The 25,115-nt window shown below is 44.1% G+C and overlaps 1 long non-coding RNA gene across 2 annotated transcripts in view; it reads right to left on the reverse strand.

Annotated features, from left to right (window-relative positions):
• Nucleotides 1-8,824: 8,824 nt before the first annotated feature.
• LOC138288587 (uncharacterized) overlaps nt 8,825-25,115 on the reverse strand; it is a 30,824-nt gene continuing 14,533 nt past the window's right edge. For both annotated transcript variants that reach the window (XR_011202477.1, XR_011202476.1), the window contains exon 3: nt 8,825-8,923. This is a non-coding gene — a long non-coding RNA (uncharacterized lncRNA). The remainder of the gene's footprint in view (nt 8,924-25,115) is intronic.

Consider the following 25,115-nt stretch of genomic DNA (forward strand, 5'->3'; position numbering starts at 1 on the left):
TGATAATGTTATACAGTCTTACCATTAAAAACCTATGAGAACAATACCCATCTTATAAAACAATTGGATGGTCTGCTTAGCTACACGAAAGAACAGTTTATAATCTGTCTTACTGATATAGCTTTCAGGAAGAATAAAATGTATTTAAATTAAATTCCGATAAGAAGGAAACTCTTGTCCTGGGTGGCGTCAATAGAAGATGGCCTCATTTCTTGTGACCTACTAAGCTAAGACAAATCGCTGTCCCTGGATCAACAGATCAAAGGTGAAATCATCCCGTTTTCGGTTCCTAAAAAAAGTAAAGAAATATTACACCAGCTTTATCACTTTCCAAAAATTTGAATTAAGCAATAGAAACCTAAGAGATAAGGAAGACACCGTCATATGGCCAAAAAAGCAATTATAACAGTTCATGTGATGCTGATTTTATATAATGGGATGTTTTTACAGTGTAATTTATTTATATGCATGCTCAAATACATTTTATGGAGTACTATTACCCAAATAAACATTTTTACCACACTACAAGCTAGTGGCAACAAAAATTACTTCGATTGTGCACTTCCTATGTGGCTCATCTAAAACCTGTAGTACCTGTAGGTTTACAATGATCACAGGACAGGTAAAGGACAAAATTGTTGCATCTGTTTTAGTCCCTTTCAATATGCCATGTCTCCAATTTCAAATGGGGGAGTAGCAAGTATCACTATTGATGATTCCAAAATATTTCAGTGTGAAAATAGACTACCATTGTATTGGGGATAAGGTCAATGCCTTGGTGTAACTAGTGCCTCAGCTCCTACACCACTCAACAGTGAAACACACAAGAGACCCAGCTTTTCCTAGGGCTTCTTTGGCTCACCCTTGGTAGCATACAATGAGCAGCAGGCCTGCCCTTCAGGGAAAGGTGTATGAGATGATTTAAAACTGAAATCAAACAATGCAATATTTAAGTAGGTAACTGAAAATTCAGATTTAGGGCCTGATTCAGAGGTTGCCGATAAGCTATATACTATCAGGGTTGCAGTTGGTTTTACCCCACCCTCCCTGGACTCCACCTACCACATTTAGAGTTAACCACCAGCCCTGTAATGAACTCTATGTGCTTACAAGAATCGCTATCACAGAGGTTCATACAACGCTATTTTAAAGTTTGGCCTTTCCCAAAAAGAAACTCCCAAAGCTGGAGTTTGTTGTTAAATAAAGAAAACACTAATGGTTCCAAACCATGGGAGTTTCTCACCCAAGAAGTGAGGTAATTTTTAGATCGAGCATAGCAGCCTGCAAGCACTACTTTTCTGATGTGTTGGTTTTTTTGGGGCTTTTAACCACTCCCACCTCATGCCCATCACGTTCACTTGTTCGTGGGCTTGCCTTTCAAAAATTGTTCCAAGAAATTGGTAAATGCTTTACATTTGGTACTCCTTGGGGCTGTTTTGTTACTGCCTTGGGGACCGACCCTGTTACATGGATAATTGCACTTTTGCCGATATGTTTGACTGCAAGCAAACTTCGTTTTCCTTTTGTGTCTCTATTTGGTGCTCATGGCAGCTGTGGCGCTTTGAACCAACTTGCTCATGTCAACTGTTTTACTTTTTTTATTATTGTTTTCGTGCTGTAACATGAGCGAGGCGACCTCTGATTAAAGCAGCTTAATTAACTCTGCTGTTTCCGGCCCATATACCACTGCTCACAGCTGCTCACTTTTACCAGACCAGGAGCCTGGAAGAGTAACTGTGGTGCACCCGGAACATGCTAGCAAGCGTCCTCCTGGGGGGTATGATAAAATGCACACTGCAGCTTTCAGTATGTACTGGTTTGTTATACTTTCATGGCGCGCTGGCACTGAGTGCAAAGAGCACTGTTCTTCCTAAACACAAGTGGCTCTGTTCCTGTTTTTCATTATCGTTTCGTGCTGTAACACGAACCAACATACATCTCATCTAACAAAATCTGCTGAATGAACTGTTCTTGCTTGTTGTTGCCGGCCCCACACATCACTGCTCACAGCTGCTCTTTAGCTTTCATCATTTACTTGTTTGTTCGACTTTCATGGCGGGATGGCACTAAGTGTAAAGAGCAGTGTTATTAACATTTGTATTGCTTGTGAAAGTACTTCAGATGGTTTGAAATGAGGCGGCTTGGTGCTCATTTGTTCTGTTCACGTGGGTCTCTGGGCCAGTCGCTTCCTGATCCATGATTGGAACATAGGTGTTTTGGAGTGTTTGCTTGTTACAAATTGGGCCACATGCCTGTTTATTCTTTATGTCTGTAGAGAGTTTGGAACCAAGGTACTGTCTGACGCTTTCTTCTTGATGGTTTGTAACCTTAGGAGAGACGGTCTGGATATAAAAAATGAATAGAGTTGTGGAAAGAACTCCTTAAATGACCCCTGTTGGCTATGTTGGCAGAGGGCATTTCTCTAGTGTTTAGTTCAGCCACAAAAATCGCTGTGATTTAAAGGTGTCCTTTCTTCCATGAAATGATATTCTATTTTATCAACATACTAGGTTTCTGTCCCTCTAAGAGTGTCCAAAAGCGTTTGACCTGTATGTTATTTCATTTGAACAAATACTGAACGTTTAAAAGTGCTTACGCCTACAGCAGTCTTCACCCTTGTGTGCATCCTGCTAACTATTCTTTATGGTAGGGACACCAGAGGAACTGGCTGTTTATCATATACAACTAGCTTGGGTCCTAGGCATTTTCCGTCTATACGTCTCCCTCCATCTGCCTTGCAAGCACATAACCTAATGAGATGTGCAGGCATCCAAGTGTTCCAAGTCAGAGGATGAGAACGTCATAAATGATGGCCCCACCATACATATTTAAGGCAGAATTTACCTTCCAATTAAAATCTGGCTGTGTTGCCACTACTCACCTGCAATAAGAAAACTACATCACAACTACTTACTTGGGTTGTGCTAAGACCCAGGACATACCGTTTGCACACAGACTGGTTTGAGAATGGTTATGCAATTTGCAATATCACTACATAAGTGACATTGCAAACTTCACATTTGTAGTTGGATGCAAAAGACCTGCCTATTGAATATTACACAGGTAGGTCGCAATGTCTGACACCTTGCGAATGCAGAGATGGTGACCACTACCCTTGCATTTGCTTTCACACATGAGAATCATATAATACATGGACTAATGCTGCATGTTTTTCTCTGTTTTTTAAAAAAGGGTTTCCTATGGAGCACCCACCAGTGGCTTCACAGTAAGATTCCCAAAAACTGAATTGTTCCCCTTAGTGAATCTGTTTCTACCCCTTTTAGGTGTTGAGAACATTTCACTCGTTTGCAACTACATTTGCAAACCTAAACTACTGAAACATACCATTGCAAATTGCAGTATCAGTAGGACACACCCCTTTCCATTTGCAATTCAGATTTAATTGCAACCCCCTTTTTACAAATCAGAAAGCCTTTATGAACTTTTGGAAAGGGATCAGTACATGACCCAACACTATTTTATTTCTGCAAGCCCTGTGCTTTGCAAAATCTCTGGAGAATTGCAGCGTTTGCAACCTCAACATTGTGTAGTACATCTGGCCCTTATAAAGGAAGAATTTGTTTGGGTGATCCTTCTAGTTTATTTCTCTTGTTCCTCTTCTGTGGCTGTCTTGTGTCTTTTTTGGGGGGGGAGCTTTTTTAGCCAGCCAACAACTCTGATGGTGGGGTGGTGAAAGTGGTATTCTATTGGAATTAGCATTACAGATTTAAATTGCTAGGATGCTAAACAGCAACATTACAGATTTAAATTGCTAGGAAGCTAAACAGCAACATTTTTATTTTTTGTGCAGATAGAGGAAGAAGGTAAATGGAAGTGCTTTAGTTGCATGCAAGTCCACTGGAATTATGTGGCAGGAAAAGACTACATTATAAGGCAAGGTTGACCAATTTATATGGCAAGAAAAGTACAGTAATGCATTTACAATGCCAATAGCTCTAACTCAAGAAAATGCAAGACCAATTGCATTGCAAATGCTTGTTTAATTTTACTCCCTCAACATTAACCTGGCAGTCAACGTGACTCAAAAAAGAGACACAGTACTCTGTCACCGTTCGCCAAACTCTAAATCAGGCCCAAGCTTGTCTTATGATACATACAAAATTATATAATGAAATTAATAAAAAAAACGAAGAAGGTCAGGCAACGGGTTCAAGCGTATATCATAAAAACAAATATGTTCTATACCTAGCAAGGAAAAGACACTACAACAAGGGTCAAGGAGAAAGTTGAAGAGCCTACTGAAAATGAAGTACCCGTTTGTCTTTTCCTCTGGTAAGGAAGGCTGATATTTTGTTACTGTAGGTCAACAGTTCCTCTGAAGAGGATCTTTTAGCTTCCATGCAATTCTAGGGCCAGAATGCAGCATACCAAGCAGGATGCATGGTCCAGAGTAGATCAAAGTCTATGCTTAGCCTAATAGTCAAGTCAGTAGCTAAGCAGCCCTGTTAAACGTCTGTCTCGGTAGAGAATCACCTAATGATCATTACAGCCATCTATACATTTTCTTTAGCAGGTTGTAACTGAGGTTTATTTTATATACCCAATCCCCGGTTGACAGCAGAATCATGAAAACCAAAGCTTCTGAGTCTATACATTACGTCAGAAGTGCATCACAGGTGTCCAAAACCAACACGGAATAGGACTGCGTCATCATATCAGCTTTTCTGGACAGTTAATAGACGCCTGCACTAAAGAGAAGAAGCACACAGCTCTTAGGATTAACAGGCTGACTGCCAATATGGTGAAATCTGCAATGTTCTAAGAGCACTGCCCAGGAGACCTTTCCTCCTAGATTGTTTAAGACTCCTTTAAAGAGATGAACGCTCATCTGCATTCCTTCAGCAGTATGCCTTTCCTGCCCAGTTGTGCACATGAGCCCACAATAACCCACTAGCCGAAAATATATCAAACTTAAACTTTTTATAGATTTCGATCATTTTGAAATCAGCAGTCCCAGAGTTCAGATGTAAAAGTTTTGAATATTTAATCTCAGTAGCTGCCATCAGGTTTTAGAAATGAATCTACAGAAAACAGCAGTTCTAGGATGGTTTGAGCCACTAGGAAAGTCTCTCCCTCTACAAGTGGTGCACAATAGATACAAAACAGTTCTGGTTATGGGAGCATGTTCTTTATTCCTGTAGAAGCCAGAGTACATATGACCCAATGGCTGGTCCCGTATCCCTACTGTCAGGTTGCTCTGCAGTGGTAATATTTCGTTACTGTGCACTGCTAATATTTGGTAACGCCCACTCTCATCCTGGTCGACTGTCTAATTAAGGAACATCATATGTTAAAAGGGACTGTACCAGATTTGAAAGAATCGCTATAGAGACCACATAGCAGCAGAAGCCTAGTCAGCAGAGGTAAAAAAAAAATCCAACCTTCAAATGCAAAAAAAGTCTGGGAGAACAATGTTTAACAACAAATATTTCCTGCAGTTTTCGTACACCTAATTTAATGTAAATTGGGAAGCAGAATAAGAAATCTAATATACCATTCCAAAAGCCTAACAATTGTAAGTTCCAACTGAAACTTGCACTATCTGATGAACTGTGATCCCCAGCAGCTGTCTTAGGTCTTATATATGCAGTACTTACTTCACTATTCCGAAAATGTTTCGACTTCTTCAGGTAGAAGAGAATAAACAAGGGAAGCCTACCAAAAGCAACCAATAGATGTAGGAAGCTGGCTCTGTATATACTATACCAAAATGGAGTATAGTGTGCAGAGTCCAGGGGGTTTCCAGAGGCTAAAGTAGATAATACTAATGCTCGCTTTTGTGGTTGTGTGGTCGAGCAGTTAGGCTTATCAGAGGGTAGTGCAAAGCATTTGTTGTACACACACAGTCACGAAATGAGAGACGTACTCTGTAGAAAAATGGCTCCCTGTTGCAGTTACCCCCCACTTTTTGCCTGATATTGATGCTGACTTGACTAAGAAGTATTCTGGGGGGCTGCTAACCAGGCACCAGCACCAGTGTTCTTTCACTAAAAATGTACCATTGTTTCCACGATTGGCACACCCCTGGCCCACAGATGATTCCCTTGTAAAAGGTACTAGTGGTACCAAAGGTCCTGTGACCAGGGAAGGTCCTTAAGGGCTGCAGCATGTGTTGTGCCACCCTAAGGGATCCCTCACCTAGCACATGTACACTGCCATTGCAGATTGTGTTTGTTGGTGGGGAGAAAAAGGCAAAGTCGACATGGCATCCCCCTCAGGGTGCCATACACACAAAATACTGCCTGTGGCATAGGTAAGTCACCTCTCTAGCAGGCCTTACAGCCCTAAGGGAGGGTGCACTATACCACAGGTGAGGGCATAGCTGCATGAGCAATATGACCCTACAGTGTAGAAGTCTATTCTTAGACATTGTAAGTTCAGTGTGGCCATATTAAGTACATGGGCTAGGAGGTTGTCATTATGAACTCCATAGCTCAATGATGACTTCACTGAAGACTGAGAAGTTTGGTATCAAACCTCTCAGCTCAATAAACCCACACTTATGCCAGTGTTGGATTTATTGCAAAATGCACACAGAGGGCATCTTAGCAATGTCCCCTGTATTTACCCAACCCTTTAGTGTAAGGCTGGCCATTCTCTGCCAGCCTGCCACTAACAGACAAGTTTCTGACCCCATGGGATGAGAGGTTTTGTGCTGCCTGGGGTCAGAAACAAAGCCTGCTCTAGGTGGAGGGTGCTTCACACCTTCCCCCTGCAGAAACTGTAACACTTGGTGGTGAGCCTCAGATTCCCTCTTACAGTGCCCCAGGGCACCTCAGCCAGTGGAGATGCCCGCCTCCTGGACCAAGCCCCACTTTTGACAGAAGGTCCAGTGGGAAAATTAGGAAAAATAAGGAGGAGTGACCACTTCAGCTGGGACCACCCCTAAAGTGTACATGGTACTCTGGAAGGTGTGCTATGTCGACTTTGCCTTTTTTCTCCATACCAACACACACAACCTGAAATGGCAGTGTGCATGTGTTTGGTGAGGCATCCCGTAGGGTGGCACAATACATCATGCAGTAGCCCTTAGGGACCTTTCCTGGACACAGAGCCCTTGGTACCACTTGTACCTTTTACAAGGGGCTTAGCTGTGTGCCAGGGGTTTGCCACTTGTGAAAACAGTTTAGGGAAAGAACACTGGTGCTGGGGCCTGTTTAGCAGAATTTGGATTTATTCTGCAAAACCTTCTTAATCATAGGACATAAAAATGGTGTTTAAAATTAAAGAGATAACTGCTAACTGACCTCCTGACAAGGAAAACATGCATGAAAATAGTATTTTATATTTTCACACTCTAAAACAGCCCCTGCTATAGGGTAGTAGAAGAATGCAGCAATCAAAAGAAGGGTTTCCAAAAAAACAATATATTTCACATGAGGAGCAGTGAACCCCGATAAATATAGAAAAAACACGATTCTGAAAAGTAGACAACCTTGGAAATGCCCTGCATTCAAGATTTCACATTCCCATTTTGGGTCTTTTTGAGTGTGTGAACGAATCTTGGTGTCACAGTAGACAATTTAAAGCCAGCTTGGTTGTGGTGAATGCTTGGATTGTACACATAATTGAGCAGAGGTAAACTCCATAAAAGTAAATTCTTACTTTCTGTACACGAGATACACTTCTGGTCTGCCAAACTAGGCACAACAACCACACCAGTTCCTGCTGTAAGAAACCAAGAAACAAAAATTGCCTGACCTCAGTTTCCCAGAACAAAATCACTTAAAATACATTTTTAAAGCTTTGTACACTCAGTCGTGTTCTTACCCTTTCAAAAGAGGTTTCAGTCACGAAAGCCTATATAGCTCCATTTGTAACAATACAATGCCCCTCATCTCAATCTTCCAGTAAATAACCATTCACCTTAGAGTGAACTAACCCATTTTGCATAGTTTGACAACATCTTTGTAGAGCTAAGAAGCATATCAGCAAACGTTACAGTTAATAAAATCCCATAAGTACAACTACAGACATATAATGGGCTTGAATGAGAAGCAAAGCCAAAGTATTACTCAACTAATATCCTAACAAAGAATTCCATAGCTGAATGTGGTACCTGCCATTTGCCTGTAATGCTGCTCCAAGGAATATATGGACTTCAGACTGTACCAAATATTTCAAGGCAATCTGGAATGAGCGTCTCAATTTCAAATCAAAGAGTAATGGGGTATTCTGCAGAATTCAAGTGCGTCATTGGCATCACGTATTTTACTGCCCTACTGGCCAAAAGAGTTTCTATTTCCTAAAATCCTGAAACAATGTGGAAACAGACTTCTCATTGAAAAAACGAACAGGGAGACCTAACATGGGGAAGGAAAATGTGGCCCTTTCCGCACCCCAGAGCATTTCAAGTGACAGAGAGATAAGGGCCATGGGCACAAATCTCCACTGTTCCTATTACCATCATGAAAGCAGCCACACAGCAGCAGTATCAGGCAATCTCCCAGCCCTAAGGGTGGGGGAGTGATACGCTTGCATGACGGGGGTCCCTTGGACAAGGACACAGCCTCCCCAGAGCATGCAACAAGAGACTAAAAGACATGCTGGTAAGCACAACTTGTGGTTTTAGTGATAGAGGAGCTGTGAAGGTAACAATTTGCAAACACAAACCTGCCTAAATACCAGTCAAAACAGACATGAGGTTTAAGAAAGACCAAGGGATGGAATTTGTCATTTAAATATTCTTCCATCAAAAACCATTGCTATACAATTCTTGGAGTAATAATTTAGAAAATAGGTGTGAAAATGTTTTCCAAATCGACAAAGTAAAACACTGAAAAAAGACAAGTAGATGATTGACTTACCCCTTTTGCAAGCTCAAAAAGCACTATTGCTTTGGACTTGCAGCTTGAAATTACTATTTTATCACCACTGTCAGCTGCACTGGCCAAAACATCATCTGAATGGCAAGTTACGGATTTCAATTAGACAAGTGGTAATAAGCAATGTTAATAAACGAGTACTCAAATGTGCAACAAATTGGTGTGGACAGAAAGAACATTATTGTTTTACTACACACATTTTCCTTAAATGTAGAACTCTTGTATAAAATTAGTTCCTCAAGTACAAGAGTACGTATGAAAATTCTAGTACTCTCATAGGAGTAGCTGTCATAGCAGGGGATAATGCTGGTACGCTTCCTTGTGTCTCAGTGTTATTTAGTCTGGATATTGTTGAATGTAACATTAGGCCAGTCAACAAATGGGAATTGCAATTTTCAAGGTTACTTTCATATTTATTTAGCTGAGTATCAGATGTCTGTGTGAGTGCTATTGTGCAGAAAGCTCCAATTAGAGCCACTGCTGAAGTACTTATGATGGTTTATTTGGAATGTTGGAAGCCGGTGTTGAAGTGAGGAGATAGTTGAGAATCAGAGTAGGAGGCTGACATGACAGGAGTGAGGTGCAGAACTGAAAAGAGTGAAGGCCAGGAGCAAAGCAAATGCTTTTTTACAGGTAATCGGATAGCTCTTGGAGTAACTCACCTTTTAGGGATTACTTGGGGTCCCGCTTGAGCTTATCACGGAGTTGACTCAGGATCCTGAGACCAAAAATGGTTTCAGTTACAAATTTAGCTTCCTCAGTAAAATTGATGCTGGATAGGAGGTGTAGGGTAAGGTAAATAGTATTTCAGATGGACTGCCAGGATTCCACAAACTGAGTAGCAATAAGATAACAAAGGGATTTTATGGAATGCCAGAGAATATAGTTGGAAGTATAGTGATGGATTAATTTGGGAACACCAAGAAAGATTAATGTATGTGCCCAAAAAACTATGTTCACAAGCATCGAGTGTAAATGATTCACAGTTGACTAGCAGTTAAAATAAAAATGAGAAATAATTTGTTACAAAACAGGAGACATTAGTAATAAGCTCAGAATGATTAGTCATGCCTGTGTAGTTATGGGTTGGTCAGACTTCCTATTGAAAGACATTTTTTTGTTTTCTTAGTAACTTTGGTGCTGTTTGATAAATCTGCATAAAACTTTTCAATAAAAAGTAAATTTACTTTGGGTTGTGCGAGGTACATTTTATGGAAATCTGAAGGCCATGCTCAGTGGAGTTTGGCCACCCACAGACAATTGGGCACAGGACGTGGCAGTAGGCCAGGCCTTGCATCCAACCTTTGCAGTATGGTGGACACAGGGATACCATGCATGTCAGACCCAGTGGCTAAGTTCTGCTCTGCTGTGGGGGTTTGTTGTCAACTGGTGGGGGAGTGTCAAAGGCCATGTGTACTGGAAGCTGCCTGCATCTGCTGAGCAGGGCCTGAAAATAGGCCAGGCCCTGCCACTAATCCCAGCTGTGCATGGTCAAAGGCTGTGCACAGCTGGTGTTAGCCTCTTGCTGAGGGTGGGAGCAGGGCCTTGCCTTATGTAAGGCTCTGCAGCCCACAGTAAGCATGAAAGAAGTTGGTGTTGGTCACCTGCAGGGAGCAGTCATAGGCCTGGCACTGTGGCAAAACACTGCAAAGGGCTGGGTACAAATGAGAAGCACTACCCTGTCCAAAAACATGGTGAGATATAAAGGTTTTGACAAGAGAGCTGGCATCTCACTCACCCTCTTGGCAGATGTTATTGTTACTAAGAAGGCTGTCTTGATAGTGAGCAGCCGGAGGAGACAATTGTGTAAAGGTTCAAAGGGAGCGTACAGAAGATAGGTGAGAACTAGATTTAAGTCCCACAGAGGCATGATAAAGGGCATAGGAGGAAACTTGGGTACAAGCCCTTTAAGGAATCTATTACAATAGAAGATTTGAATAACGAAGGCTAATCAGGCAGCCGAAGAAAAGCCGTTAAGGCAGAAAGATAACCCTTGAGAATGCCCAATACAGAGCCCTGCTGGGCAAGGGACAAGATAAAAGAGAAGAATGTCAGAGAGAGAAAGAGGATTAATAGATCTTGATGTACAATTATATACAAAGTGCCTCCAACGGTAGGCGTATACTGCCCTGGCTGCCTGAATCACTTTACAGACTTTGGGAGGACGGTCTAAGGCTGTCAACTGCTGCTGCTAAATCTACATGCATGAAGATGAAGAGTTGACAGGTTTAGGTGGAGAACCTTCCCCTGCTGCTGTGACAGAAGATCTTCCCGAAGGCGCAGCCTGATTGGAGGATCAATGCTCATTTTCGGAAGCTTGGGATACCAGACTCTCCATGCCAGGTCTGGAGCCACCAGGATTACTTGGGCCCAGTCATTCCTGATCTTCTTGAGAACTCTGGGCAGAAGTGGTATGGGCGGAAAGGCGTACATGAGACATGAGCTCCACTTGTGATGAAGTGTTGCTGAGTGAGTACCACCTTGTAAACTCGAACACACAATACTGCTGACATTGAGCGTTCTCTAAGAGGCAAACAGATCTAACCAAGGGTCTACCCACTGGTGAAAGAGTCCTTGTGCCACCTCCGGATGGAGAAGCCTCTTGTGATCTGCTAGGCATCAACGGCTGAGTTTGTCTGCCCTGGCATTCAGAGAACCTGCCAGGTGTTGAACCAGTGTTATGCCTTGCTGTTTCAGCTGTGTCCAGAGACTCAAGGCCTATTGACAAAGGGTCCACAACATCACACCACCCTGCTTGTTGCAGTACCACATTGCAGTGGTGTTGTCCATTAACACCTGCACTATCTTCTCCTTGACAACTGGAAGAAATGCCTTCAGTGCCAGCCGGATCACCCAGAGTTCCAATAAGTTGATATGGAGTCTGGATTCTGCCGGAGACCAGAGCCCTCTGATCTCCACCTCTCCAAGATGGCCGCTCCATCCCAGAAGTGACGCACCTGTCACTACTGTAAAATCCGGTTGGGGAAGGGAGCGGAGTCTGCCTCTGACCCACTCGCAGTTCATTAACCAGATCTTTTGCAGTTCCACCCAAGATGTGAACCGTGTCAATGAGATTTCCCTGATGCTGCGCCTACTGGAACTTCAGGTCCCACTGCAGAGCCCTCATATGTCATCTGGCATGTTTTACTTACAGGATGCAGACGGCCAAGAGGCCCGGCAGCCTCAGAGTCTGTCTCACCGAAATCCAGGATAGAGGCCGAAACATCAGAATCATAACCTGGACTCGTTGCTCAGTAGGATAGGCCCAAAACCGCATTGTGTCCAGAACACCTCAGGTGAAAGGGAGCATCTGAGTGAAGTCAGATGTGATTTTAAAAGGTTTATAGTGAACCCCAGTGAATGCAGGTGGTTCGCCGTAGTCTGAAGGTGGGCGACTACTGCCTGGAGCGAAGGAGCCTACAACAGCCAGTCGTCAAGGTAGGGGTAGACTGAAACCCCTAAACTGCGCAGATGAGCTGCGACCACCGCCATCACCTTAGTGAACACCCAAGGGCACTGGTAAGGCTGAAGGATATCAGGGTAAACTGAAAGTGCTTATCGCCTACCTTGAATAGCAAGTCCAACGCTACCATCCAGTCGCCCTGGTCTAGGACAGACAAGACCTGAGCAAGAGTGAGCATTTTGAATTACTCCTTTTTGAGGAAGAGATTGACGTCCTGCATATCCAAAAATAGGGTTAATACCCTTGCTCTTTTTGGGTATCAGAAAATAGTGGGAATAACAACCACTGCCTACTTGTAGTATCAGGACCCTTTCTATGGCTCACTTGGCCAAGAGAGCCACAACTTCCTCACAGAGCAAAACCAAGTGATCCTCTATCAGCTGATCTTTTGAAGGAGGCATTGGGGAGGGAAAGACTGGAAGGGGGGGAATAGCCCTTCTGTATGATCTGCAAGACCCATTTGTCTGATGTTATGGTCCACCAGTGGTAGAGATGAAACTGAATCCTCCTTACAACTGGACTTATATGGTCTTGCAGAATCACACTAGGAGGGCCTAGACGCTGTAGAGGTGGTGGGTTGGGTGGCAGAGGACTTCTGGCCAGACCCTTTGGGTCTGAAGGCACCATGATCGCGTCCCCACACAAGATGTTGGCCTGACGGGGGACTATGGATGGTCTGTGGATGGCGTGGTGGCATGCCTCTTCCAAAGCCTTGAAAGGGGTGATAGACAGACTGTTGGCGATGGGGTTGCTGAGAGGCCCAGGGTCTTGGCCATTGCCTGGGAGTCCTTAAAGTGCTCCAGCACTGAGCCTGCCTTTTCACCAAATATGCAGGACCCATGTGGTTTGCCTTGACATCCCCCATGAAGCCAGATGCGACACCGAAGGACCACCCTCACTGAAATAGCTACCCAGCGAGTCAGTTGTGTCCAAACTGCACAGTATGGTAAACTTTGCAGTATCTCTTCCATCCTTAACCGCATAGGAAAGAATTGCCTGCGCGTCCTCCAGGACCCGAGTCAGCACCTGTGCCATTGAATCCCACAATGTGTATGTAAAACAGCCCATTAGGCATGAGGTGTTTACCGACCTTAGTGCGAGGCTGTTGGAAGAAAACATCTTCTTCCAAAGCTGATCCAGCCTCTTGGATTCCCTATTCAGAGGTGTGGAAGGGAAGGTGCCATGGGATGTAGATGCCTTGACTACCAAGCTCTCTAGGGTAGGGTGTTATGTGAGGAAAGGAGGGTCACTCGGAGCTGGGCAATGATGATGGCCAATTGTCCTGTTTAGAGGAGCCCCTGTGCTGGGTTTGGACCACATCCCTAGCTGGACATCAGTGAGGGCTTCAGTAAAAGGCAACACCTGCCCCAATGTGGAAGTTCCCCGCTGGAGCACCTCTATCAGGAGGTTAGTCCTGATTGGCACCATAGGCAGATGGAGGCCAAGGACCTTCGCTGCTCTACGCACCACCATTGCATACATTGAACCCTCCTCCATAGCCACCGTAAGAGGAGAGAGCAAGCCAGTATCTGGAGAGGTATCCAGTTCACTGGCCTCTCGTGGTTCCTCATACCGGTCCAATGGTTCCATGTGGGTCTTTAGAGGGTCCAAAGACCCCTCCTATTCTTTACCAGTGCCTGGCTGTTCAAGAAAATGCTCAGACATCGATATGGCACCTGTGGGAACTAGTAGCGCCAAAATCGTCATCATGCGACGCTGTTCTGGCTCCAGATGGTCGGTGATCAAAATGGGGCTTGTGCCACCCGTGGTCAGTGGTGGCGCCGGGAGCGTTGATGTCAGGAGCGGCACAGGAGAAGGCCAACTGTGCGAGGCCAGCACCGTTCTGGATCTGGAATCAGATCCACGAGGCCCCATCGAAGCAGAGGCTGAAGCTGCCAAGGTGGAACCTGATGGGGCCTCTGTTGACCTTGCAGGGCCTGGGGGCACTCCAACTGGGCTGGCCCGCTCAAACATGAGGTGCATGGCCTCATAAAACTCTTTAAGCTGAGAGGGGGGTCACTCCGGCTTCAGGAAAGCAAGGAATGCTCGGAGTCAGCGCTGGCATCAGTTCTGCAGCCCAGGGTCTGGAATGCAGATGTTCTGGAGTTGCCTCGTCAGCTGACGGGCAAGGCGAAGTCGAAGTTTGCTTGGACTTCTTCTTCTCCTGCCTCTTCCCCAAGTGTCCGGCGGGCCTCGTTTGGGACGAAGAGGATTTCAGGCTCCTGGAACAGTAATGCGACCTTCTCCTCGACTGGGACCATGACCTCTGAGGAGTCACGCCAGCCGATGTTGACTGCCAGGCCGCCACAAGCTTCAGGGACTGTTCCCTCAAAATTTTCAGAGCCATGGCTCAGCAGTCAGAGCACGACTATAATTGTGGTCATGCTCGAGACACCATAAACACACCTGGTGTGGATCCGTCACTGACATGCCACAATGTCAGGCACCACACAGCTTGAATCTGGTCTTTCTCAAGGTCATCTTTGCACGGACACAAAAAGTCTCGACAAAAAGGTTGAAAAAGGCCTGTCAAAAAAGTCAGAGTGTAGCTCTGTTCCAAATCTGCCCTTAACCGGAGCAGAAGGAAAAGAACTGACATACCTGCACCTGGGTTGTGCCTTCATAGGACACTGTGACATCACAGACGGCTCCAACGATGCTGACGACACCATGTGGAACCAAATAACTCCACCTTACGGCACGCGCAAAAGTTACAGATTCCAAGCTGATGCCTGGAAATCCTAAAAGGTAAGGAATCTGCAGCTAGAAGTCTATCAAATAAATATATGTTCCAGGTTCACTGGGAGTGTATGGTTTAGTTTATGTGCTAATCTCCTGTGGCCTTAGCATACAATAACCAACAAGTATTGCCAGAGGCAATAGGTCTGACACCTATTGATTTGCCAATGCTTGTTGTTTTTTCTGATGGGTCACTATGTGTGCACGCTAATGTCGTGGCCAACCACTAATAATTATTTTTCTTAATGCAAAAGAAAACACATTCCTCTATAGTCACCATGCACAAAACATATGCAGTGGCTGTCTATGAACAGTTTTTTTCTGCTGCATTAAAACAATAATTTCAAGACTGCCAATGTGCAAGCACACACCACTTTTAATATTTGTTCTTTGAGAGAAAGTTATTCTTTTAGCATGTTCACACCACTTTTTCTGACTGATACTGGTGGTAACTGACCCGGACTGTTCCATGGGCTCTACTAACCAGGCCCAGGGTCAGTGCCCTGAATAAAAGGTATTTGGTAAAGTGGTACAATTACAATTGCCAATGACAGACTCCTGTAAGTCCTTAGTAGAAAATAGGGCAAGGGGAATTCAAACTACCTATAAGTCCCTACTATGTAATACAGCAGGGAAGTTTAGAGCTCCAGTAGATTTTGTGCACTGGAATGTGCACTGCTATGTTGCATGCCGGCATCCCTGACTTGCAGACTGTCTTTGAAAAGTAAAATGTGTGCAAATTTGCCTATGGAATTGAAGGTACTTCCAAAGTGATAATGTACCTTAATTTTACATTTAGACATGTCACCCTTACAGTCTCTGTAAGATGCCCCAGGGATGGGGTGCCCTGTAACTCTAAGCAGGGGCATTGTAAACTTTTTTTTATATATGCCCTGATGAGTGAAAAACAGCACATTTCATTTTCCTCATTGTAGATACTTAGTTCCATAGGATAACGTGGGAATATTTCACGTAAGAATAAGTATTGCTAAGAGCTAAATGTGTCATGAAAGTACTCAAATTATTGGTAATGATAAATCCAACAACTTGCCACTGTTGAATTTATCATAACTACTACATAAAAGAAGTCATAAGACTTTCTTTTCTGTAAGCCAAAATCCAGCCTTCTAGTGGCCTCTCTTGATTGGTCAGCCTTAAAAGGATTAGCCAGGCTGCTTTGATGAAGCAATAACCTATGCTCAGTGCAGACCACTTATCGGATGGGGGAGGTCTACAGCTCCAGAGACCAGTCTAGTAAGTGGTGCTCGGTACATCAATCCGGGCTTCAAAGGAAGCAGTACAGAAAGGAATGCCAACCAGGCCTGCTCTCGCCTACTGTACCGCACAGATAGATAGCAGACCCATGATAGAAATTTGCAAATGTCTAGAGGAGGAGTATTAATGGAAATGGGCCACACCAGTAGGTTGGTTTAACCAGGTCTTGCTCCTCTAGAGGAAAAATCATCCATCTTGGATTTTAAAATGCATTGTTTAATGGGACAAGAATATGCCACACTTTGGAGGAAACTGTCATGCTTCTGGGTGGCACCCTGCAGCTCATTGGGCAGGGATGCTCCCCTGCTTGTCTCCCTAGATGATTGAATACATGTGGCTGAGCTGCATTGCAGCTCAGATCTGCTGTCTGAAACCATCAAGAGAAGAATGACTGCCCTGTTGCACAATGAGGAGCTACAGCTCTAAGAACGTTGCCTGTCATCAAGAAGTGAAGGAGTGCACTCCCTGAAAGCAACAGATTAGCAGAGCTTCATCTGCACCATCTCCATCAAGAAGACTCCATCTGAACAGCCTCCAGTGGCCTTTGAAGGAATTGGCCAGGTGCATTCTGGGAAACAGTCTCAATTTCCCAAGGACCATCTCAGGGCTTCTAGACCTTTGGATTGGTGTTGTGGATGCCCAAAGATCCCTGCCTGGAAACAAGAGGAAGAAGAAGGACTGCCCTGCTAAAACAATTGTCTACACCAAGAAGGACTGTATTAACAAGGACTGCATCTGCTGTACACATTGGGATTCACAAAAGAGGACTTTGCCTGGCTTTTAAGGGTTTCAGGGGTGGACTCCCTGTAAGCGACAAGTATAAAGGAGCTACCAAGAGTCACCTGCATCAATTTCTGCCAGAGGAGCACAGCTGGACAGCATTCAGTTAACATTTAAGGATTTGGGCAAGTGCATTGTGGGAACTGTATTCCCAATATCCCAAGGAGCAACTCAGATTCTGGAACCTTGGATCACTTTCCTGCATCAAGAAACACTTCTGTAAGTAAGTTTGGAAGTGTTAATTTGCAGATGGCCAGAACTCTCGACTGTGACCCTGTCCAGTACAATCATTTTTTTAAATCCTGTGAGTGCTCTTTGCTTCTAAGTGCTAGTTTTAGTTTCAATCTTTAAAAATGTATATCTCTGTTTCCCTTATTAGATTTTTGTTGTAATTTTAAAGATAAAAATAGCTCCTATTTTTATAACGTTGTGTGTGATTTTTGTTGTGTGTTGTGTCTTACTTATTTACTGCATTGGTGTATTTAAGTGCTTTACATACGTGTCTCCTAAGTTAAGCCTGCCTGCTTGTAGCCAAGCTAGCAGGGGTTGAGCCAGGGGAAGAGGTTTCGAGACCTTGCCTGGACCCAATATTAGATTGATGGTCTTATTGCTAGTGGTAGGTGTGTACTTACCCCTACTAATAATCTGCCTTCCAACACTCTTGATGCAGAGTTTTAGTTGACCCAAAGTAAATAATCAAAATTAAGCAGCCCGCTGGCAGTGTGCATCTAAAAGGACCTTATGAAAATAAAACATAAGTAAATTAAAAATAGCGTAGGGAAGATAAGAGAGCAATGAAAGAGACGCACCACCATGTAATTTTGAAAAAAATAGACTCTCATATCAGAAGTGGAAGGATATAAATAAAAAACTACAGAAATAAGTAATGTTACGGAGGTCGGAAAATCACAACCATAAGAAGCAAAACCATGAAATAACTGGGGAACTAAGATAGGCCAGAAAGCCATCCAAATCATGACGATGGGGATTACCCAAAACTCTCTCCATCTATAGTACTGTAGAGAATAGGCCTTTTGTCAACTCCTAAGAAAGGAAACACTGGCCTTATATATAGAACAAAGGTAAAGCATACAGAAGGGGATGTAGGAAAGCAGGTGCAGTTATAGACAGGTGATATAAAATGTTAAGAAAATATCCATGTCATAATATAAGCTGCTGCACACAGGTAGTGAACAGTTGAGTACAGGTGCTTTAATCCGGGTATGGTGAGGTGTCTGCCCCCCCACCAAACCCCCATCCCCCCTCCCGCCTCCCGGTTTAAAGATCTTGAAAAACGTGTTTTTTTTTTTTTTTTTTTACACAAAATATTGAGTTGTAAGTACCCCTCCCAATCTGCACTCCTCTCCCTTGTTACTGCTCTCTAGGCACCCTTCATGCCTACTTCTCATATAATATATTTTAACAAGTGTGATTGTTGGGAAATCTGAAGCAGATACCACCCCAATCCTACTGACTAAGCCACGCCACTGGCTGCACTGAAGAAGTTGGGGATAGGGTCAAAGGCTTCATGCAGGTTTTCAGTCAGCTGCTTATATTCCCCCCTCCTCTCTGGTTCTGAAACAAAGACGTTAGGGGAAATGTAGTGGGCTATTTTTCAGCACACTGAGCGTCAGATTGGGGGGAAAATAGCCACATACATATGTCGGTGTGCAAAATGTACATAATTTGCAAGAATATTACACAAAATTACACATAATCACATGCAATGAAAATCGTGCATTCTGTGCAAAAATTTTGTGTGAAACGCATTGCTTGAGTTCTGGGTGTCCACCATTCAGAGGTATGAGTCTTCTGTACCGCAACATAATTACTCAATGTGGCATCATGTCAAGAATTTCTTGTAATAAGTGTAACCCAAAATATCTGAATCTATGCAAATCACTGCGGCATAATTTACATTTCGCCCTGGCCAAATATTAACTTCGCAGTGCAGCTTAAGGACTGTTCCCGAATCTATGTTTGCTACCTATAACTTAAACTGGCGCATTTTACCACACAATGAAGCTGTAAAAACACGGTAGTGGATCCAAAGACAACTTTAAAGGGATAGTAACAATTATTCGCGTGTTTTTTTTGCTCGGCTAGTACACAATTCCAAGACATTGAAGAAACACTCAGCACACACTAGCAAATAATTTCAAAACATGTCGATAAACTCACGAGTTACAGTAGCAAGCACGTCCCCACAAAGTAGCATATTTAGCAGGGGTAGAGGAGTATTAGAACAGGTGGAGCCATCACAAGCTTCATTCACACACAGAAGTACAGCACTAGATCAGTGGCACTTGAACAATATATCTTCCCACTTAGAACTTGTAAGGAATAAGAGCAAAATACGATCCCACACACAACTATGGTACAGCAGAGTAAGTGCGCATTCCCCATACACAATTCAAGTATGACACAGGCATCATTTAAGGAAACTAAGGTCTGGGAGAGGACACAATGGCCATCTCTCATCACTAATACAGCAGTGCCCATGGACAAAACTGCATTTACAGGAGTTTACATGGTACTTATTGGAAGTGACTTAACTAGTATACAAAATTGTTTTTACTGCATACTACAAGGTGCTTTTTTGCAAGCTACGTGTTTAAACTGCATCTCAGAGCATAAGGGTGATCTTTGAAGATATATAGCTTAGTGGGGCGATGTAAATACACACTAAAACCACATATGACATTTAAGTTTTACACCAGCGGTGTATTTCTTGAGACCTTGGCCATTGTATTACATGATAGTTATTTGAGCCACCCAGATTAAAACAATTCACAGGACAAGTTTTAGGAAGCTGTTTTAGCACAGTGCTCGACACCCCTGATTGTTTCCTCATATATTTGTCACACATTTCCGCTTAAAATAGTCAACCAGCAGGAATAAGTTTTTAATTAGTGCTTTGTTACATGAAAGATTAATGCATTTGTATGTTGGCGCTTGTGGCATTGTACTTTCCAATTAATTAAAGACCTTTTTTTAAATTGTCAAATACGTACAATTTTAGTTCCCTGACATTCTGATTACGTCTTAATAGCTTAATAAGTAACTGCCATAGTGTAGAGAAGCGAAATTGTGGAAATGAGGTCTGTCAAATCATTGCTGTATTCATCATTTATAGTATGCCGAGTCAAAAATATGTTTGGTAAAAAAGAAAATGTGCTCTACAGTCTCAACCTCAGCTGTATACACACACAAAAAGAAGAATAGTGTTTCTTCGTGATGCCAAACTGGGAGAAGTGTGCCATGGGGTATTGCAAGGCCCTCAAGCACATGGTGTGGCATGCTTCATCACTGGGCATTCCCAAACTTGAACTCGAGTTCAAGTGCTCTACAACAATCACTGGTGGGAGCGAGGCATTTTTACCTTTGTGTAGGAGATGTCTCCTGATGCCAGAGAAAAATGTTAAAACAGTCTTCAGTAACTCAGCCAAATGATTTATCAATGGTTGGTATGACTGGATTAAAATCGAAAAATAACTAGCTGGTTGTTTTCAGTGATGGACTGGAGTTATTAGTACCCTAACACCTGTATAAGGCTGACATTTTTAAGCCATTTAAGGAAAGATACCACAGTTTTCTTCAAGACTGTAATGAATTGGGTTGTTGGTTGACTGGGGTGTGAGCAGCAACAGCAATCTTTGTCAGGGTGAGGTACAAGCCAACCCTAAATTAAACTGTGCCCACCCCTCTGGTAGCTTTGTTCAAAGCAGTCAGTCTTAACTTAGCAGCAATGTGTAAAGTATTTGTGCAACAATTCAAACAGTAATAAAGTGAAACACAAAAAGAATCCCACATCAAGTTATAAAAATATAACTTCTTTTAATAAATAAAACAAGATGATCAAAATGACAAAAATACAAACAGTAGAAACGGAGATATGAAATTTTAAAGAATATAGTGAAAATAGTGCCAAAAAAGGACAAAAAGCCAACTGCAGATATCTGGTAGTACCATACCGGGACGAAGTCACAACTTCGGGCCGACTGAATTGAAGTATGTACCTGCTATAAGGATCCAGTTAGACCGACTAACAGAGTACTTTAATACCTCATTCGCTGAACATTGAGAGAATCCAAGTCAAAGATGTGTTGCGCAGTCAAAGCGATGCGTCATTTCTCAGATGCAGGAAGGCTGCAGTCCAAGGGCCTGTGTCATTATTGAGGATCCCGTCAATGGGGCTTCTGAGGTGAAGTCTTGTGTCGAGGATGTGGCGCTCAGTCAGGGCGATGCATCAGGTCTGAATAGCAGCAAGGCAGTGATGCAGAGCTCACCTTCGTCGTCAAGGATGCCATTGATGGGGGATGTTAGAGCCTTCACTGAGGATGCATTGTGCAGTGGGAGTTCCAATGGGGCTGTAGCAATGACAGGGGCGTAGCAATCAGGTAATGTCAATTTCACCTGGGATTTTTACATTCTCACAGTGACAAACGCACACACTTTCAGGTCTATGTTTTGAAGGCCTTAGAAAATGTTGATTTGTTTGAAAATGATGAGCTTTAAGAAGACGTCCCAGCATGATTTTTTGGGGAATCTGAAGTTCACACCTTCCCCATACTGACCAAGCTATGGCCCTAAGTGGTGATGCAGTTCTTTGCAATGGCTCCAATCCATGCAGCAGCAGTGATGCATCAAATCCGCTCTGGTTCACACCACACAGCAGAGTAAAAGAATCAGTTCAACTGGAACCACAGAGGCTAGCAGAGCGCCTTAACCCCACTTTCAAGGGTCCAGGACTGAGATGGCACCACTTGGCACGGTAGACTCACAGATAGCAGAGTCCAGGTGCAAGATTGTTAGAAAACTGTTGTGTCCCTGAGGCTTCAAGGCAGGAGGCCGCCCAACTAGCCCTTAGAGAAACTCTGGGTTCAAGGTTCAAGAGATGCAGACCAAGTCTTCCTCACCCAGGTAAGAAGGCAGGAGGCAGCAGGTTAGCAGTCCTTCAGAGCAGCAGTTCAGCAGAGTGGCAGTCCTTTCAGCAGCACAGCTGTCCTTCTTCCTGGCAGAGCACCTACAAGTCCAGAAGTGTACTGACAAGTATTTACACCCTGTTGTGCCTTTGAAGTGGATAGAAGCTTCTAGAGGCATGGCTTTGAAAAACACAAAAACACACACACCCCTCCCCCCCCAGCTCCAGACTAACTACAGGGGATATGCAGTCCTTTGTGTGGAGACAGGATGCAGCCTACCTAGGTGTAAGTGAGGCCGCACCCAGCTCCTCCCTCCTATCATGCCAGTGATGGCACAGTTACACCTAAGCTACCACTGTGTATGTGTTTCTAGGGGGAATATACATAGACCAACTGTAGAAGACAAGAAGTGGTTACAGCACTAAAATGACAACTTTCTAAAAATTACATTTTCAGAACTGCAATTCGAATTTACCATAAGTTAGGATTTTAAATTAGAAGTACAGAGAGACCACACATCAACCAGTTATCTCCTACAATTTGGAAATTACACTTATAAAATGTAACAAGGTATCTTCAATGTTACATAAAGGAAGAGGTAGGCCTTGCAGTAGTTTTTCATTACCAGGACAGGTAAAATTTAAAAATACATGTCCTATTATTTAAATACATAGCACCCTGCCCTCTGGGCTGTTTAGGGCCTGCCCTAGGGATGACTTATATGTATTAGACAAAAGGTTTGGGCTTGGCAGAAGTTTTACTTTGTCAAGTCGAAATGGCAGGTTGAAACTTCGCACATCCAGGCTGCAATGGCAGGCCTTAGACATGTTTAAACTGCTACTTAATTCGGTGGCAGAATCAGTGCTGCGGGCCCACTAGTAGCATTCGATTTAGAGGCCCTGGACACAGGGGGTGCCACCTTACCAGGGACTTATAAGTAAATTAAGTATGCCAATTGGGTATAAACTAATCCAACATGTTTTAGGGAGAGAGCATAAGAACTTTAGCACTGGTTAGAAGTGCTAAAGTGTGGAGTGTCTTAAGGCCAACAGAAATAAGAGGTTTGAAGGAAAAATGTTAAGGGGAAAGCCAAACCAAAGATGCCAGGTCTAACACTTGTCCTGCCAGCAGAAAGTAGGAAGAACTATCCAATCCCCTGGGAGTTCACTTCACTAAGGAGGAAAAACCTGGAGATTCAATCAGCATTGCAGTGAACTGTTCCAGTACGGTGTTCCACCATAACGTCCATTCCCTGTCGGGGGATGGACCACCTCAGTTTGTGATTCTCATCCCGCTTCTGCATTAGCCAACTGAGGGGTTGGTGGTCTGTCTGAATTCGGAAGTGAGCAACAAACACGTATGGTCTCAGCATCTTCAGTGCCCAGACCACTGCAAAGGCTTCCCTCTCTATTATAATCCATCTCTGTTCCCAGGGAGGTAACCCCCTACTGATGAAGGCTACAGGTTGATCCAGGCCCTCTTCATTTAGCTCTGAGAGCACATTCCCTGTGCCATGCTTGGAGGCATTTGTCTCTAAAATGAATTATTTGGCGAATTTAGGGGCCTAGAGCCTGGGTGCTGTGCACATGGCCTCCTTAGGGTGTCAAAAGCATTTTGGCACGCCCCTGTCCAGATCACCTGTCTGGGCTGCTTCTTGGAAATCAGCTCCGTCAAAGGTGCAACAATGGTGCCATACCCCTTGACAAATCTCCTTTAGTAGCCGGTGAGGCCTAAGAAGGCTCTGACCTCTGTCTGGGTCTTAGGGGGTTCCCAAGCCAGGATGGTTTCAATCTTGGTCCAGAGGGCTGCACCTTGCCTCCTTCCACTTGGTGTCCAAGTAGACCACCAAACCCTGCCCTATTCAGCACTTACTGGTCTTGATAGTCAGGCCTGCATTCTTCACAGTATGAAACACATCCCTGAGGGGGCACAAATAGTTCTCCCAGCAGGAGCTGAAGACTGCAGTGTTGTCTAGATAGGAGTCACTGAAGTTCTCCAACCCAGACAGGACCTGGTTGACCAACCCCTGTAAGGTGGCATGGGCACTCTTCAAACTGAAGGGTATTACCCAGAACTGAAAATGTCCTTCTGGGGTAAAGAATGCAGTCCTTTCTTTACGCCCCCCCCTTGGTCAAGGCAATCTTCCAGTACCCAGTCCCCTAGTCAAACGTACTGAGGAACTTTGCAGCTCCTAGCCGATCTATGAGGTCATCTGCTTAGGGGACGGGGTGTGCATCAGCCTTTGTGAGTGCAGTGATCACCCAGTAGTCCATGCAGAACCTGAGTCCAGGGATGGCACCTACTGGGGCAGCCTTGGGGACCAGCACCACTACCCTAGACCAAGGCCTGTTTGAGGGCTCAAAGCCCTAACTTCATCCTCTTGGAGGCCTCCTGCTTGATGCTGAATCTAACCTTATCGGACAACCTGTAGATTTTGCTTTTCACAGGTGAGTTGTCCCCAGTGCCACTATCATGGGTGCACCACGTAGTGAGCCCGGAGATAAGGGAGAATAAAGAGGTAAGCTGCCCCAACAACTGGTGACAGTCTCTCTTTTGTTCTAAAGTCAGTGTAGGAGAGAGGAGAACACCTGCCACTGACCCAGCTTGCTCCTTGGAGAAAAGGAGGTTGAGGAGGGGTTCACTTCTCTCCTCCACTCCATCACCTGTGACCAGGAGCATGGTTGACACAGACCTCTTGAAGTGGGGTTTGAGGCAATTGATGTGTAAAACTCTTAAAGGGTTCCTTGGAGTCTTGAGGTCCACCAAGTAGGTGACCGCACTCTTGTGCACTTTCAACTCAACAGGGCCCAGAAAAACAGCCTTGTGGGGCCCTGGGCTCCACAGGCTCCATCACCCATAATTGTGGACCAGGCTGAAACTCGACCAGGGTGGTCTTCTGTTTATACCACTGCTTCATGATCGCCTGGCTGGCTTCTAGATTTGCCTTAGCCTGGTTCCAGAAGTGCTTCATCTGGGTATTAAGTGCCAGCATGTAGCTGACCACATCTTGGGGAGCCTTCCTGGGAGCTTGCTCCCACCCCTCCTAGGTCATAAGGGTAGAAATAAATGAAGTCAGCAAAAACAGGA

The sequence above is a fragment of the Pleurodeles waltl genome, chromosome 4_1 (genome assembly GCF_031143425.1).
Source record: "Pleurodeles waltl isolate 20211129_DDA chromosome 4_1, aPleWal1.hap1.20221129, whole genome shotgun sequence".
Taxonomy (NCBI): Eukaryota; Metazoa; Chordata; class Amphibia; order Caudata; family Salamandridae; genus Pleurodeles; species Pleurodeles waltl.